This window comes from Oryx dammah, unplaced genomic scaffold (genome assembly GCF_014754425.2).
Source record: "Oryx dammah isolate SB20612 unplaced genomic scaffold, SCBI_Odam_1.1 HiC_scaffold_29, whole genome shotgun sequence".
NCBI lineage: Eukaryota > Metazoa > Chordata > Mammalia > Artiodactyla > Bovidae > Oryx > Oryx dammah.
Window position 1 is genome coordinate 40286485 of NW_024070213.1, and position 15967 is coordinate 40302451.

The window sequence follows — 15967 nt, forward strand, 5'->3', positions numbered from 1 at the left end:
GGTCTCCTGTATTACAGGTGGATTCTTTACCAGCTGAGCCACAAGGGAAGCCCAAGAACACTGGAGTGGGTAGCCTATCCCTTCTCCAGGGGATCTTCCTGACCCAGGAATCAAACCAGGGTCTCCTGCATTGCAGGTGGATTCTTTACCAACTAAGCTATCAGGAAAGCCCATCTCAAGGTATTTCATTCATTTATTCAAACAATCTAGTCTCTGGGTATACAAAACTAAACAAGAGAGACATGGTCCTGCCCTCCAGGAGCCGACAACTGAATGGGAAATATTGACATGTCAAGTACAATATACCTGGAAATAAATAATGTGGAAATAAGTAATGTGGAAATAAAGCAGGGAGACTGCAAGGGTTGGGCAGGGAGAGAGAGGAAGGACACAACTTTATATAGGATGGTCTGGGAAGGCTACTCTGAGAAGGCAACACTTGTGCAAAAACCTGAACAGGAAGAAGCCAATCTTGCAAAGATGCAGGGCTACACTGTGCAAAGGTGGCTACCTGACCCACATGGTTACTGAACACTTGAAACATGGCTACCAAACACTTGAAATGTGGCTAGTCCAATTGAGATATGCTGTAAGCATAAAATACACACCGGATTTTGAAGATTTTGTAAGAATAAAAGAATGTGAAATATCTCATGAATAATTTTTATGTTGATTTTATGTTGAAATAATCTCCTAGATATATAAATAAAATATATTGCTAAAATTAATATCACCTGTTTCTTTTTACTTTTCTAAATGTGGCTTGAGATTTTAAAACTATAAACATGTCTCACATTATATTAATAATTATAACGGACCATGGTGGTCTAGGGGAAGAGGTTCTAGGGAGAGAACAAAAGATAAACAGGTCATGAGATGAGAAGCTTGCCATGTTTAAGAACCTTTAAGAAAACCAATGCAACAGGAAAGATTGTTCCAATCAGAAAAGGTTGGAAAGACAGGCAGAGAGCAGATTATGAAGGGCTCTGCCAACCAGGTGAACAGACTGAATATCTGTGTCCCACACAGAAGAACTGTACAAAAAAGATCTTCACGACCCAGGTAATCATGATGGTGTGATCACTAATCTAGAGGCAGACATCTTGGAATGTGAAGTCAAGTGGGCCTTGGAAAGCATCACTAGGAACAAAGCTAGTGGAGGTGATGAAATTCCAGTTGAACTGTTTCAAATCCTGAAAGATGATGCTGTGAAAGTGCTGCACTCAATATGCCAGCAAATTTGGAAAACTCAGCAGTGGCCACAGGACTGGAAAAGGTCAGTTTTCATTCCAATCCCAAAGAAAGGCAATGCCAAAGAATGCTCAAACTACCACACAATTGCACTCATCTCACATGCTAGTAAAGTAATGCTCAAATTCTCCAAGCCAGGCTTCAGCAATACGTGAACCATGAACTTCCTGATGTTCAAGCTGGATTTATTTAGAAAAGGCAGAGGAACCAGAAATCAAATTGCCAACATCTGCTGGATCATGGAAAAAGCAAGAGAATTCCAGAAAAACATCTATTTCTGCTTCACTGACTATGCCAAAGCCTTTGTGTGGATCACATTAAACTGTGGAAAATCCTGAAAGAGATGGGAATACCAGACCACCTGACCTGCCTCTTGAGAAATCTGCATGCAGGTCAGGAAGCAACAGTTAGAACTGGACATGGAAAAACAGACTGGTTCCAGATAGGAAAAGGAGTACGTCAAGGCTGTATATTGTCACCCTGCTTATTTAACTTATATGCAGAGTACATCATGAGAAACGCTGGACTGGAATTCCAGAAGCACAAGCTGGAGTCAAGATTGCCGGGAGAAATATCAATAACCTCAGATATGCAGATGACACCACCCTTATGGCAGAAAGTGAAGAGGAACTAAAAAGCCTCTTGATGAAAGTGAAAGTGGAGAGTGAAAAAGTTGGCCTAAAGCTGAACATTCAGAAAACGAAGATCATGGTATCCGGTCCCATCATTTCATGGGAAATAGATGGGGAAACAGTGGAAACAGTGGCTGACTTTATTTTGGGGGGCTCCAAAATCACTGCAGATGGTGAATGCAGCCATGAAATTAAAAGACACTTACTCCTTGGAAGAAAAGTTATGAGCAACCTAGATAGCATATTCAAAAGCAGAGACATTACTTTGCCAACTAAGGTCCGTCTAGTCAAGGCTATGGTTTTTCCTGTGGTCATGTATGGATGTGAGAGTTGGACTGTGAAGAAGGCTGAGCGCCGAAGAATTGATGCTTTTGAACTGTGGTGTTGGAGAAGACTCTTGAGAGTCCCTTGGACTGCAAGGAGATCCAACTAGTCCATTCTGAAGGAGATCAACCCTGGGATTTCTTTGGAAGGAATGATGCTAAAGCTGAAACTCCAATACTTTGGCCACCTCATGGGAAGAGTTGACTCACTGGAAAAGACTCTGATGCTGGGAGGGATTGGGGGCAGAAGGAGAAGGGGACGACAGAGGATGAGATGGTTGGATGGCATCAGTGACTCAATGGACGTGAGTCTGAGTGAACTCCAGGAGTTGGTGATGGACAGGGAGGCCTGGCGTGCTGTGATTCACGGGGTCGCAAACAGTCGGACACGACTGAGCGACTGAACTGAACTGAACCCCCCTAATTCCTATGTTGAAATTTAATCCCTCATGTTGGTATTTGGAGCTTGGGCCTTTGGGATGTGCTTAGGTCACGAGGGTGGAGTCCTCGTGAATGGAATTCATACATAATCCTTATAAGAGAGATCTCAGACACACCCTCACCCCTTTCATACAAGACAGTCATCTAGGAACCAGCAAGTAGGACCTCACCAGCACTTCATCTACCAGCACCTTCATCTTGACTTTCCAACCTCTAGAATTGTGAGGAATAAATTTCTCTTGTTTATAAGCAACCCAGTATATGGTATTCTTTTATAGCAGCCTGAATAAACTAAGATACCAATAAAGAATCTGAATCTTGATCTGAATACAAAGACAGTTACTGAAGAATTTTAAGTGGAAAAAATTATTCTAAGATCCCACTGGCTATTTTGTGGAGAACTGGCAGTATCATCCACACTGCTAGAGTACAGACTTCTAGAGATTACTTAACATGGTCATTTCAAACAGAGATCTCTGGATTTCTGAGTCCATGCAGATAACAACTGAGTGCGCATGAGCTAACATTTCAAAATGCTTACTAAAAAACTGCACAGCACAGACTAACTTATTTTTTTCCATTCCTTGTGGCTGAGATTATAATTACTCAATCCTCATGTGAAATATGGGGTATATTCAGTCTTCACGTTCTATGTCATTTAGGATTACTCTTTTAAAAAACTGATACAGTTAGTTTTTCATTCAAAAACAATTTCCAACCCATAAAGAGAGGAGTGGTAAATTCAGAAACCAAGTACCTCATTCAACCCCGTCAACACATATAAAAACACTTGAGACCCAGAGCTGTTCTACATAACAGACCCAGGACCGGATTCTGAGCTTCTGACTGTGCATACAGCTTTAACAATTGTACTGACAGCCACACCAGCCAAGGTTTCACAAGCAAGTAACATTCCTTTTAAAAAGTATAAACTTATCTAAGGATAGGTAATTTATGCCAAGAAAAGACAGGTATAAAACCCAATAAGAAGAACAAAAGGCTTAACATTTTTTGGAAGTAGTGTTTTTATTTGTGCAGAAAATACCTTATACTTCCATTATATCTTATATTCATTAATAAGAACAGGTGTAGTATCAACTATATACTCTTCTTTTTTTATTTTTGTTTTGATAAATGAATAAAAGAATGCATGCAGTGCTGCCTGCAAGGAGACAAGCCAGGTCAGTTCTTAAAGGTAATAAAGACTAGTCTTCTCCCTCTTAACACCTTTTTTCTACAGAGGTGTTAAACAACAATCACATTTGATTATAAGGTTATCCATGTAGGGTAGTGGCAGAATTTATAACCTGTGTGATACAGTATGTATTATGAAGGAGGCATTGAATGTAGAGGTTACAAGCATGGACGGATCATGTCAGACTTTTAATTCAGGCTTCTCACTTCTTATATGAACCTAGGCAAAGTACTTAAATTCTCTAGCCTCAGTTTCCTCATCTGTAAAATAGAGAAAATAGTGCCATCTCCTAAGGTTGTTGTCAGGATGAAATGAGGTAATAGTTATGAAGCATTTAGCCAGTGCTTGGCATGCAGAAAGTTATTTTATATTGCTATTTTATTGCAGATCTTTCAAAACAGTGACTGTCACCTATATACTCCTCAACCTGGCACACTGTAAGCATTTAACACTGAATAATTAATCCAAAGCCTAATCAAAACTGTTAAGGATTTGGACACACGGCACTTGTTTCCTAAAGTACCTATTTTTTAAAATTGAAGTACCTTATGTAGGAACTGCCTCTACCCTCTAACAAATTATAGAAGAAAATGTTTTCTTCCATATGGAGTTCAACAAAAAATTATGACTAACAATGCATTGTATTCTAGACATTTACTTCTATTACTCCAAGAGTGTCTGTGACCAGAAGTGGAAATGCAAATCAAAGAATATACTTGGAATGTCAGGACAGTCTGTCTCAACTCCTCAGCACTGGATACTATGTACTTGCCCTCCTCCAGGCTCCTTTTTATCTTCTCATCCCCTTTCTTTCCCTTTCTGTTACTATTTCTCCTCCAAAGACACTTATGTTCCTCACTCCTCCCCTCTTTCCTAACCATCTCATCTTCTCTGCTCTTCTGAGCTCCCTATGCTGGTATGCCCTGCATGAACCAGTGCAGTAGATGCCTGAGCCCTAGGACTTAGTTCCCCTCACTGCTGGGACAATTTCACTGTAAAGAATTTTATCCCAAGTGGATTTTTAAAATCAAGTATCACTATACCACAGCAATTAGACCTTGAATCTTCTTTGGCCCCATTCGAACGGAAGTTGATCCTTGTATTATTCCCTCCCCAGGCCCCCAGTTACCAGGGCAGACCTTGCAAACTCCCAAACATAATCTACTGTGGACCAAGGATGTCAGCAAAGTTAACAATTGAGGCACTACCAATTGTGGTCAGATCAGGGAAGCTCCTATCCCATCCATCCCTGTACACCTGGCCATGGTTTTTAAAAGACTTTAGCACAGCCTTGACTATGACATTCAGTCTGGATTGAGAGTAATCCTGAAATGCTTGCAGAACTCCCATTAAGCTCATCTTTTTTTGTTTAAATAACTATGCAGCTTTGTGCATTACAACAACCAAGCTTGCAATTCCCTGGTTAAGGACTTGCTGCTCTCATTGCTGGAGGCCTGGTTTCAGTTCCTGGTTGAGGAAGTAAGATCCCACAAGCTGAATGGCAAGGGAGAAAAAAAAAGAACCACCAGGCTTTAGTCTGGTGCCTGCTCTGATCAAATGGGATCTCTGAGATCTTAAACTCTTCAGTCTTCGTTTCTCCACTCTAAATGATGTCTAAGGTCCCTTCCAGTACTACTGCAGCATGATACTGTCAGTTTTAACAAAATTTTATATCTGAATTCAGAACATGGTCTGCACTGCCTCTAAGCTCTAAACCACAGCCAAGATACCAAGGCTAAAAATAAACAGCTGGAGGCACCAAGGAAGATCTCGAAACAAAGCAGGGATCTCACCCATCAGACTTCAGTATCTATCAGCATTCCTGAATCCAAGCTACCATGGAAAAGCTTTAAGAATATTCTGGTCACCACACAATCTGCAGACTCATTTGTAAACTTTATATTCACTTATTAAACACTATGTACAAGGTACTATGAAAGAGAGCGGCAAAGACGCTTCTTTCCCTCTTGGGGGAAGGAATATTCGGGGCCTTGCATATTTATGTTACTTGAATAAAGGTCTAATTATATCCTTCATTTTTCCACTGCCTTAAAGATCTGTTGCTGTATATCAAGCCACATAAATTCCTACAGCTTGGTCTTAGAGGAAATGAGAGACATAAAGGAAAATTTCTAAATGATACCTACTTCCCTTCACATCAACTAATTCCAGTGACTTCTATTCACACCTCCTTTCTTCTTATGCAATAGTCAGAATGAAACATCTTATCTTTAACATTAAAGGAAATTTAAATATTTCTGCTTTAACATTTTAGGGACATTTTTGTTCATGGATCAAATAGATCTTGAAAATACACAGTGAGTAGGAGAAGCACAATAGCTAAGACATGGCAGAGAAGAACAACAGGCAATACTGCTGTGCGTGCATGCCTGCTAAGTCATTTAGTTGTGTCCGCTTTTTTGCGACCCTATGAACTGTACCCGCCAGGGTCCTCTGTCCATGGGATTCTCCAGGAAAGTATACTAGAGTGTGTTGCCAAGCCCTCCTCCAGAGGATCTTCCTGACCCAGGGATCGAACCCACATCTCTTATGTCTCCTGCATTGGCACGTGGGTTCTTTACCACTAGCACCACCTGGGAAGCCCAATACTGCTCTATCAGTATACATATAGAGAGAGACACTTCCATAAAATCTCTAGGACTTCCATATTTTAATTTATATATATTTAAATTACTTTCAGCTGTTAAAAGACCTATATGAGATGAAAGAAGTCTTTTCCATTGTTGGTAAAGCAAAGCTTTACTGGAAGAGTGTCTAAAAAGCAAGGTAAAGCCCAGATCACTTTATTACAAGATCTCATTTCTCATAAGATCTCAGTCTATTTAACTGTTACTTCATCATACGGTTCGTGTCCTTCATTTGATAACAATGACCCACCACCTGCAAAGTATAAGTTCTAGGAATATGTATATGTTAAGAAAAAGTCTATAAAGCAATTGGTTTATGTTTAATAGAAGTCAATTAAGATCTTCTACAGGTGGGGTGACAACTTGCTAAGAAACAGTAGGATAAAAATAGATTAGTTCCAGAAAAGTAAAATAGAAACCTAACTATCATTAACTCTGAAATTAATGCAGCAAAACAGAAACAACCTTGTGACTAATTTGCTTAACTCACCAGCCTTGTTTCCTGATCCCTAAATGTAGCTCTGTGGAAAAAGTTAAGAAGTTGGTAGTTGGGTTCATGATACTACATTCTCTTGATTTCCTCTTGTCACACTAGCCGCATTTCTTAAACTCCTTGATTGTTTCCACCTGATCTTTCTTCCCTCAGAATGTTGCAATATCCCCAGGACTCAATCCTCAAGCCTCTTCTCTTTTCTATCTACATCCACTCCCTGGGTGACAACACCCAACTTCAAGGCTTTCAACTTACACCTAAAAATAAAGTTAGGGGCCCTGACAGACGTCTTGCCTACTTGGTATTTCTACCTGAATGTCTAATGGGGACCTCAAACTTAGTACGTCCAAAGCTAAGCTAATCTCCAGCCAGCTTCTCCATCAGTCTTCCAATTTCAGTAAACAGGTGCTTGTAATTGTTTAGAGAGAAAATCTTGGAGTCTTTTTTTTTTTTTTTAATCATTTTCTTTTATTATGAATAGCACACTCAATTGATCACCAAATCCTGCTGGCTCTACCTTAAAAATATACTCAGCTTCTAACCACATAACTTGATTCAATCCCCAACAACTTTTGCCTCAAAGAGTGAAAAAGAGCCTAACTGGTCTGCCTCTATCTTGCCCTTGATATAGTCCAGTCAACATGGCAGCCATAGCCATCTTTTTAGAAAGTAGATCATATCTCATTACACTGCTCAAAGCCTAGTGATATGGTTTCCCACCTCTAAGTCTAACAGTCTATGAAGCCCTACTTCTTCTCAATGATGACAGCTACTACTATCCTTCTTACTCAGTATTGGCCTCCTTGCTGTTACCACAAAACTAGGAACTCTTCCACCTCAGGTCTTTGCACATGCTGTTTCCTCTGCCTACAATGCTGTTCCCTGAGACAATCCCCATGGCCAGCTTCCTCACCTCCTTTAGGGTTCTTTTCAAACATTACCTTATCAGCCAGGCCTTCCCTAACCATCTTATTTAAAATCATTACAACCCTACAAATTCCACCGTTCTGTTGGCACTGCTCTACTCTCATCTCCCAGATGTATTTTTCCTCACAGCACTTAATAACCTCTGACAAAACTACATATGTTTATTATTTCTTTACACTACAATGTAAGCTCTATGATGGCAGTGATTTTTTTGACTGCTTTGATTACAGCTGAGCCCAGTGCCTAGAAAACAATCTACACCTAAAGGCTTTCAAAACTACTTACTGAATGAATGCATTAGAATTTTTTTTTACTGTTTTGTTAAAGCCATTCGCACTATGCCCAAAGAGACTCAGGTCACACTTACAGGTGTTGTTTTAGCTTTACTAGGCATACAGACTTGATGAAATACAGGCTTTTTCCAGTCATCAGTAGCCACTGACAGAAGGTCTCCAAGTGACTCAGGGTCATAAATGTTTAGGGGGAAAGGGATTCTAGAAATCTAAAATAACCCCTTCACCAATCCTGAAAGAGGAATCTCTCCAAACATTTCTTTTTCTAACTCCGTACCCTTAACAAAGCCATTCTTAATACGTACATGAAGAAACGGTAGGAATATGTAATTTTACATAGCCTGTTACTCACCTCTCTTTCCAAATAAAATTTTTAAGTAAAATTAGACATAGCTTTTGTTGAAAATGTTTTGCTGTGAAACTGACTTAAGATATTCATTTAGCCAAGAGGTGAGTTGGTGGGTATTGTACTAAAGGCTGAACAGTTCTGTTTACTATTGTTTATTATTTAATACATTCTTCACAGTCACCCACTCCCCTCCAAAAAAGGAAAAGAAACACACACACGCTGGTGCAATCAAGAATGCTATGTCCAAAAAAGCTGTTCTGAAAGGCTATGACCTAAGTGTTTAACACTGACACAGATAAAGTTCAAGCGGTAGATGTCACTTGTCTCACACGTTAAAAAAAAAAAAAAAAATCGAGATTCAGAACCCAAGAAGGCAAGCAGAAAGAAACAGGCGTGAAAAATGAAATCAGTCGTTTCTCCCCAGGCTCCTCCTGACACTGCGCACACACCCCTGCCCCCTCTTTAACAGCCCCCTTTCCAGCCGCTGCTCCCCAGCTCAGCCCCGCACTGCGCCATCAAATAATGAGTCAAGAGGACGCACGATGCCCCTCCGGGAAAACCCAGGCAACAACACTCGGTGCACCCAACTGAGTGGAAATGTCTAACTCCTTAAACTCGGAACCCTATAGGCGGTATCAACAAAGCATCGTCCTAAGTCCCGAGATTCAAAGGTCTTCGCCAGCCCCCGCGATACTGCCAAATCGACAGGATTCCAAAAGGTGACTCCACCGTCAGCGCAGAACCCGAGGCCGGAGGCGGCGCAGACCGCGAACACTCAAGGATGAAGTCCAATCAGCCTCCCACCCCGCGGGCCGCCGCCGCCTGGGTGGACTCCCGCCCCGCGGCCCCCGACGCCCCCTCCCCGAAGGGTCGGGGCGCCGCGTCACGTGCAGAGGCTGAAACTTCGAGGTCCGGGCTGAGGGTGGGGGGCGGGAGCACAACGAGGCCGGGAGTTAACGCGCCCGGTGACTCACCGGCCGCCTCCGCCGGCAGCTGCGGGCGAGGGGGCCGGCTTGCGGGCGCCCGCGGGCTCAGCAGAGCACCCTGCACGCGGAATAAATAACAATGTCATTAAACCGCTGCCCGAGAGCCTGGCCGGCCAGCGAGCGAGCGCCGCCGGGAGCTGACTTTGTCTGGAGCCGGCACCCCGCCTCCCGCGCGTCCCCGCAGCGTCCCCCGCGTCCCTGAGGGGACCCCGCGCTGCCGCAGCCCGGCCTTACCCGCCAGCTCGTCCGGCTCCAGCCCGCTGTCCGCGTCGATCCCGCACAGCACGAAGTAGTGCGCGAAGCGGCAGGCGGCCGGGGAGGAACCCGAGGCCGGGCCGGGCGCCGCGCCGCTCCCGCTCATCCCGGCCGCGCTGCTCCGGTCGCCGCCGTCCGCTGCTGAGGCTGCCGCTCGGGCTTCGGTCTCCGCGCGCCCGCCCTAGGGCGATCCGGGCGAGCCCATGGCCGCGCAGCCGCCGCTCGTTAGCGCAGCCTGGCTCCTCGCTCGGCGCCGGGGAAGCGGCCTCGAGCTCGTGCCCGGTCGGTCCCGCTCCCGGTGCCCGGCGGGGGAGGGGCGCGCGGGGGGAGTGTCGCCGTGAGAGGCCCGCGTCGCCGCAGCTGCGCTCGCGAGCTGGGAGCCTCGCCGTCTGGCGCCCGCCGGTCAGCTGAGCGGCGCTCTGGCGGTGGGAGCGCGGAGAGGGCGGGGGCGCGGAGGGGAGGGCGCGCTCGCGAGGGGCGGGAGCGCGCGTTTCGGCGGTACGTGCGCGCGCGTCCAGCGGGCTCGGAAGGGAGCACCGGATGCTGGCGGGATTCGTGCCAGCCCGGCGGCCGGGGCTGCGGCGCAAGGGCGACCCCACACACGCGCCTCCGGCTGCCAACAAGAGGCAAAGCCGCAGAGGAAATGCTTCCTATCCTGAATTTTTAAAAAAGAAATGCAGCTTGGGGAAAGGTTAACGGCTGCTCCGAAATCATTTCCCACAACGATCTGGACCATCAACATATTTTAAACTGACAAGTGCGGGTGTCCAGCTTATTTTAAGATCGTAGTCCTTGAATCCTTCCACCAGCGCCCAACCCTGCTCACAAGCCATCCTTCCTCACCGAATTGGTGCCTACTCAATGGCACAAAGAAGACAAAAAACCCACTCAATATCCACAAAGCTTTAAGACTTCTACTGCTACTGCTGAGTCGCTTCAGTCGTGCCCGACTCTGTGTGACCCCATAGACGGCAGCCCACCAGGCTCCCCCGTCCCTGGGATTCTCCAGGCAAGAACACTGGAGTGGGTTGCCATTTCCTTTTCCAAGACTTCTAGAATGACCACAATTACCAACTTCCCCTAGCCGACCCATTCCGTAATTTATCCTGACATTTTCCAGGTCAAGGCGCTCCAGTTCCCCAGCTCTGTACTCATTTGAACTTATCTGCTCTTCCAGCAGGTACAATCGGCGGCTGATAAGGCAAAAGAAATTAAACCTTGAACTCTTCTCTTCACAAGGCTATGGCTTTCTTACCCTGCTCTTTCCTCTAACTTTCCACTCTTCACAACGACATCACAGATCTACTCTCACTCCCTTGAAAAGTGAAAAACTAAATCCATATTATCTCCACATGGTCATCCCTTCCATACCCCTTCGGTACTCTTTTTTTTTTAGGGATTTGGGTATAAGGTACGAGGTGAGGTGGGGGAGCGTGTGGGTATGCATCGTGACATTTCCGGTAGACACTCTAGCAAATATTCCAGGGAGGTGGACTGAGAGACCGAACCTCAATTATTTGACTGGAAAATGTTCTCCCTGGAAGATATGTATGGAAGTTCATTGGGCTTCCCAGGTGGCGCTAGTGGTAAAGAGCCCACCAGCCAATGTAGGAGACAAAGGGACAGGGGTTTGATCCTTGAGTCTGGAAGATCCCTTGGGGAAGGGCACAGCAACCCACTCTGTAGTCTTGCCTGGAGAATCCCATGGACAGAGAAGCCTGTCGGGCTACAGTTCATCAGGTTGCAAAGAGTTGGGAGTCGACTGAGCGACTGAACATTCACTCACTCAGGTGGCTCAGTGAAAGAACCTGCCTGCCAGTGCAGGAGAGCCCAGAGACAAAAGCTCCATCCCTGGGTTGGGAAGATCCCTTAGAGAAGGAAATAGCAACCCACTCCAGTATTCTTGCCTGGAAAATCTCATGGAAGAGCCTGATGTGCTGCAGTCCATGGAGCACACATACGCACACCATCAGATACTGTAGCTGGTACCCTCACTTTCTGCTCAGGTTTGAAGTGTAGGAAGAATAAAAAAATCAGAATGATCCACAGCCTGGGTAATGCACATTTAGCTCCTACTGCCCCCTGCACTTTTCCTTCAAAACACTTACGATGACCTTTTCTATGTCTGTCTGCTCAACTGGATTGTAAGCTCCACAGAGCAGGAGTCAGGATCCTGCTAGGTTCAGCCTGTTTCTATTTTAGTGTCTAGCAGAATCCTGGTCCACCTAGCCCCTCAATTCATGTTTATTAAATGAATGAAAAAAGGGTGGTTATATCGGTAGTAACAAGTTGTTGATGCTACTAGGAAAATACAGAAATTCTATCTGTGACATATTTATGAACATATGCTAATTTGCTATTATGCAATGATTGCTTTTTCTCATATAGACAGAACTGAAATATGTAAAACAATTTCACTAATGAGGGGAGGGAATGACAGGATGTGTATGTGTTTCTCCTATCTTTGCTGGTAGATCCTTACAGAATGTTTGTTTGATTCTAGATTAATAAAGAACAATAAAAAACTAATTCACTGAACTAGCCAAGGGATATGGTACTTTTGTTGATTTGAAAAGTAACTGACTTAAAAAAAAGTTTTATTTGGCTGTGCTGGATCTTAGCTGTGCTATGTGGGATCTTTTAGTTGTGGCTAAAATCTTCCCTAAAGCTTTCAATAGAATTATCACACGTTACAAGGTCAAGTGGGCTGCCGTCTATGGGGTCACACAGAGTCAGACACGACTGAAGGGACTTAGCAGCAGCAGCAGCAGCAGCAGCAGCACAAGGTTAAAACTCTAATTTGAAAATACCTGGGTATATTCCTAATTATCACTTCAGAACAAAACTGTGGTATATTCTGCATTAAGCTGCAATAAAACAAAGTTGAAAGAATAACCAAGAGAGACTTCCCTAGCGGTACAGTATTTAAGAGTCTGCTGTGCAATGCAGAGGAAGTGGGTTCAAGTCCTGGTCAGGGAAGTAAGATCCCACATGCCTTGGAGCACCTAAGCCTGTGTGCCACAGCTAGAGAGTCTAAGACAACAGAAGATCTTGCATGATGAAGATCTCAGCCAAAAAAAGAAAAAGAATTAACTATACATCAATGCACATATGTTTTCCTCTAAAATGACACAGAAATTAGCTAAGTGAATAAAATGACTTAAACCTTTTTTTAAAGGACATTTTTTTTATTTTAATTTATTATTATTTTTTTACTTTACAATATTGTATTGGTTTTGCCATACATTGACATGAATCCGCCACGGGGGTACATGTGTTCCCCATCCTGAACCCCCCTCCACTTCCCTCCCCATCCCAACCCTCTGGGTCATCCCAGTACACTAGCCCCGAGCACCCTGTATCATGCATCAAACCTGGACTGGCGATTCATTTCACATGTGATAATATACATGTTTCAATGCCATTCTCCCATATCATCCTGCCCTTGCCCTCTCCCACAGAGTCCAAAAGACTGTTCTATACATCTGTGTCTCTTTTGCTGTCTCGCATACAGGGTTATCATTACCATCTTTCTAAATTCCATATATATGCGTTAGTATACGTTAGTATATTAGCGTTAGTATTGGTGTTTTTCTTTCTGGCTTACTTCAGTCTGTATAATAGGCTCCAGTTTATCCACCTCATTAGAACTGATTCAAATGTATTCTTTTTAATGGCTGAGTAATACTCCATTGTGTATATGTACCACAGCTTTCTTATCCATTCATCTGCTGATGGACATCTAGGTTGCTTCCATGTCCTGGCTGTTATAAACAGTGTTGCGATGAACATTGGAGTACACGTGTCTCTTTCAATTCTGGTTTCCTCAGTGTGTATGCCCAGCAGTGGGATTGCTGGGTTGTACAGCAGTTCTATCTTCAGTTTTTAAAGGAATCTCCACACTGTTCTCCATAGTGGCTGTACTAGTTTGCATTCCTACCAACAGTGTAAGAGGGTTCCCTTTTCTCCACACCCTCGCCAGCATTTATTGCTTGTAGACTTTTGGATCACAGCCATTCTGACTGGTGTGAAATGATACCTCATTGTAGTTTTGATTTGCATTTCTCTGATAATGAGTGATGTTGAGCATCTTTTCATGTGTTTGTTAGCCATCTGTATGTCTTCTTTGGAGAAATGTCTGTTTAGTTCATTGGCCCATTTTTGGATTCTTCACCATTCTTCCTTTCCACCATGTCATCTACACATATTCATAACCAAGAGAGACAGGATTGCTAAAGAAACTACTCAGAGCCCTACACATTCCTACACATTCCTTGGACCATGTTTTACTAGTAGTCAGAGTCACCATTTGTTATGCCAGGTTAGCAGTAATCAGTTAATTCCTCATTCCTGTGCCTCCTGCAGGCAGCAAACCCTGGCATGGCTGAACTTCTCCACACATAAGTCATCCCCTCCATTAGCGGTTTTACCAGAGAGTCCTTTAGAGATCATTGCTTAAATACTTACAGCATTCCTTCCGTTCTGCTCCTGTTCCTGGTACATATGCTGCCCACCTGGAAACCTACAGTGGAGGCAACAATCCCATAGCACAAAACATGCCAAATAATCACAATTCCAACAAAAGATTCTCTTTTGTGGCAGAATTTTTTTGAGCAACGTTTTCTTCTGCCAGCTAAAAAGGTTTCTGGGAAAATCTTACCACAATTAAAAATTATTTGGAAAATCAATAATCATATTCCCTCATCATTAGTTTCAAAAAAAGCATTAGTTTATGCCAATAAGAGTTTGGTGGCAGAACTTCCCTGGTGATCCAAAGGTTGAGAATCCACATTCCAATGAAGGGACACAGGTTCGATCCCTGGTTGGGGAACTAAGATCCCCCATGCCTCAGGGCAAATTAGCCTGTATTCTGCGATTATTGAGCCCATGCAAGCTGGAGCCTGTGTTCCACAACACGAGAAGCCCAAGCACTGTAACCAGAAGTCCCAAGCAAGGTACAACTAGAGAATGCCCTTGTACTGCAACGAAGATCCAATGCAACCAAAAAAAAAAGAGTTTGGAAGCAAAACAGCCAACTCACAGTTTTGCATAAATCTGTTTCCACCTTAAATGATGGGTCTAAGATTATAAAAAAAACTTTTGTCTAAGTCATTATGCTAATGATCTGAGAATATGAAACTAAATAAGACACAATCCCTCTTCTTCAGGAGTTTATAGTCTAGCAGGAAAGAAAATAGATGGGTAAACTTCATGGCAAATAGATAGGGAAACAATGGAAACTGACAGACTTTATTTTCTTGGGCTCCAAAATCACTGCAGATGGTGACTGCAGCCATGAAATTAAAAGATGCTTGCTCCTTGGAAGAAAAGCTATGACCAATCTAGACAGCATATTGAAAAGCAGAGACATTACTTTGCTGCCAAAGGTCCGTCTAGTCAAAGCTATGCTTTTTCCAGTAGTCATGTATGCATCTGAGAGTTGGACCATAAAGAGGGCTGAGTGCTTAAGAACTGATGCTTTTGAACTGTGGTGTTGGAAAAGGTTCTTGAGAGTCCCTTGGACTGCAAGGAGATCAAACCAGTCAATCCTAAAGGAAATCAGTCCTGAATATTCGTTGGAAGGACTGATGCTAAAGTTGAAACTCCAATATTTGTCCACCTGATGTGAAGAAGTGACTCATTAGAAAAGACCCTGATGCTGAGAGAGGTTGAAGGCAGGAGGAGAAGGGGATGACAGAGAATGAGGTGGTTGAATGGCATTGCGGACTCAAGGGACATAAGTTTTGAGCAAGCTCCAGGAGATGGTGAAGGACAGAGAAGCCTGGCATGCTGCAGCCCACGGGGTTGCAAAAAGTTAGACACGACTGAGCAATGGAACAACAACAATGAAGGAAAATATTTTTCAAAACTAATTAAAATACCATTAGAAATAGTAAAAGTAAAATATTGTGTATTCCACATGACACGTTCTATAAATATGTGGGATATAGTGAACAGAAGTGAGATCTTATTAAGGAATCCAATATGATGCCACGGAAGTGGTCATATTTGAGATGGTCTTATAAGAGAAATAGGAGGTAGAACTGGGAGGGAACATCCAGGCACAGAAGAAATGACTGGGGTATAAAAGTGTATAGAGGACAGAAGTTCAGTTGGAGCCAGAGCATGAGGAGCCTTGAACACCAGGCAGTAAGGGTGACTCACTTTCTTGGT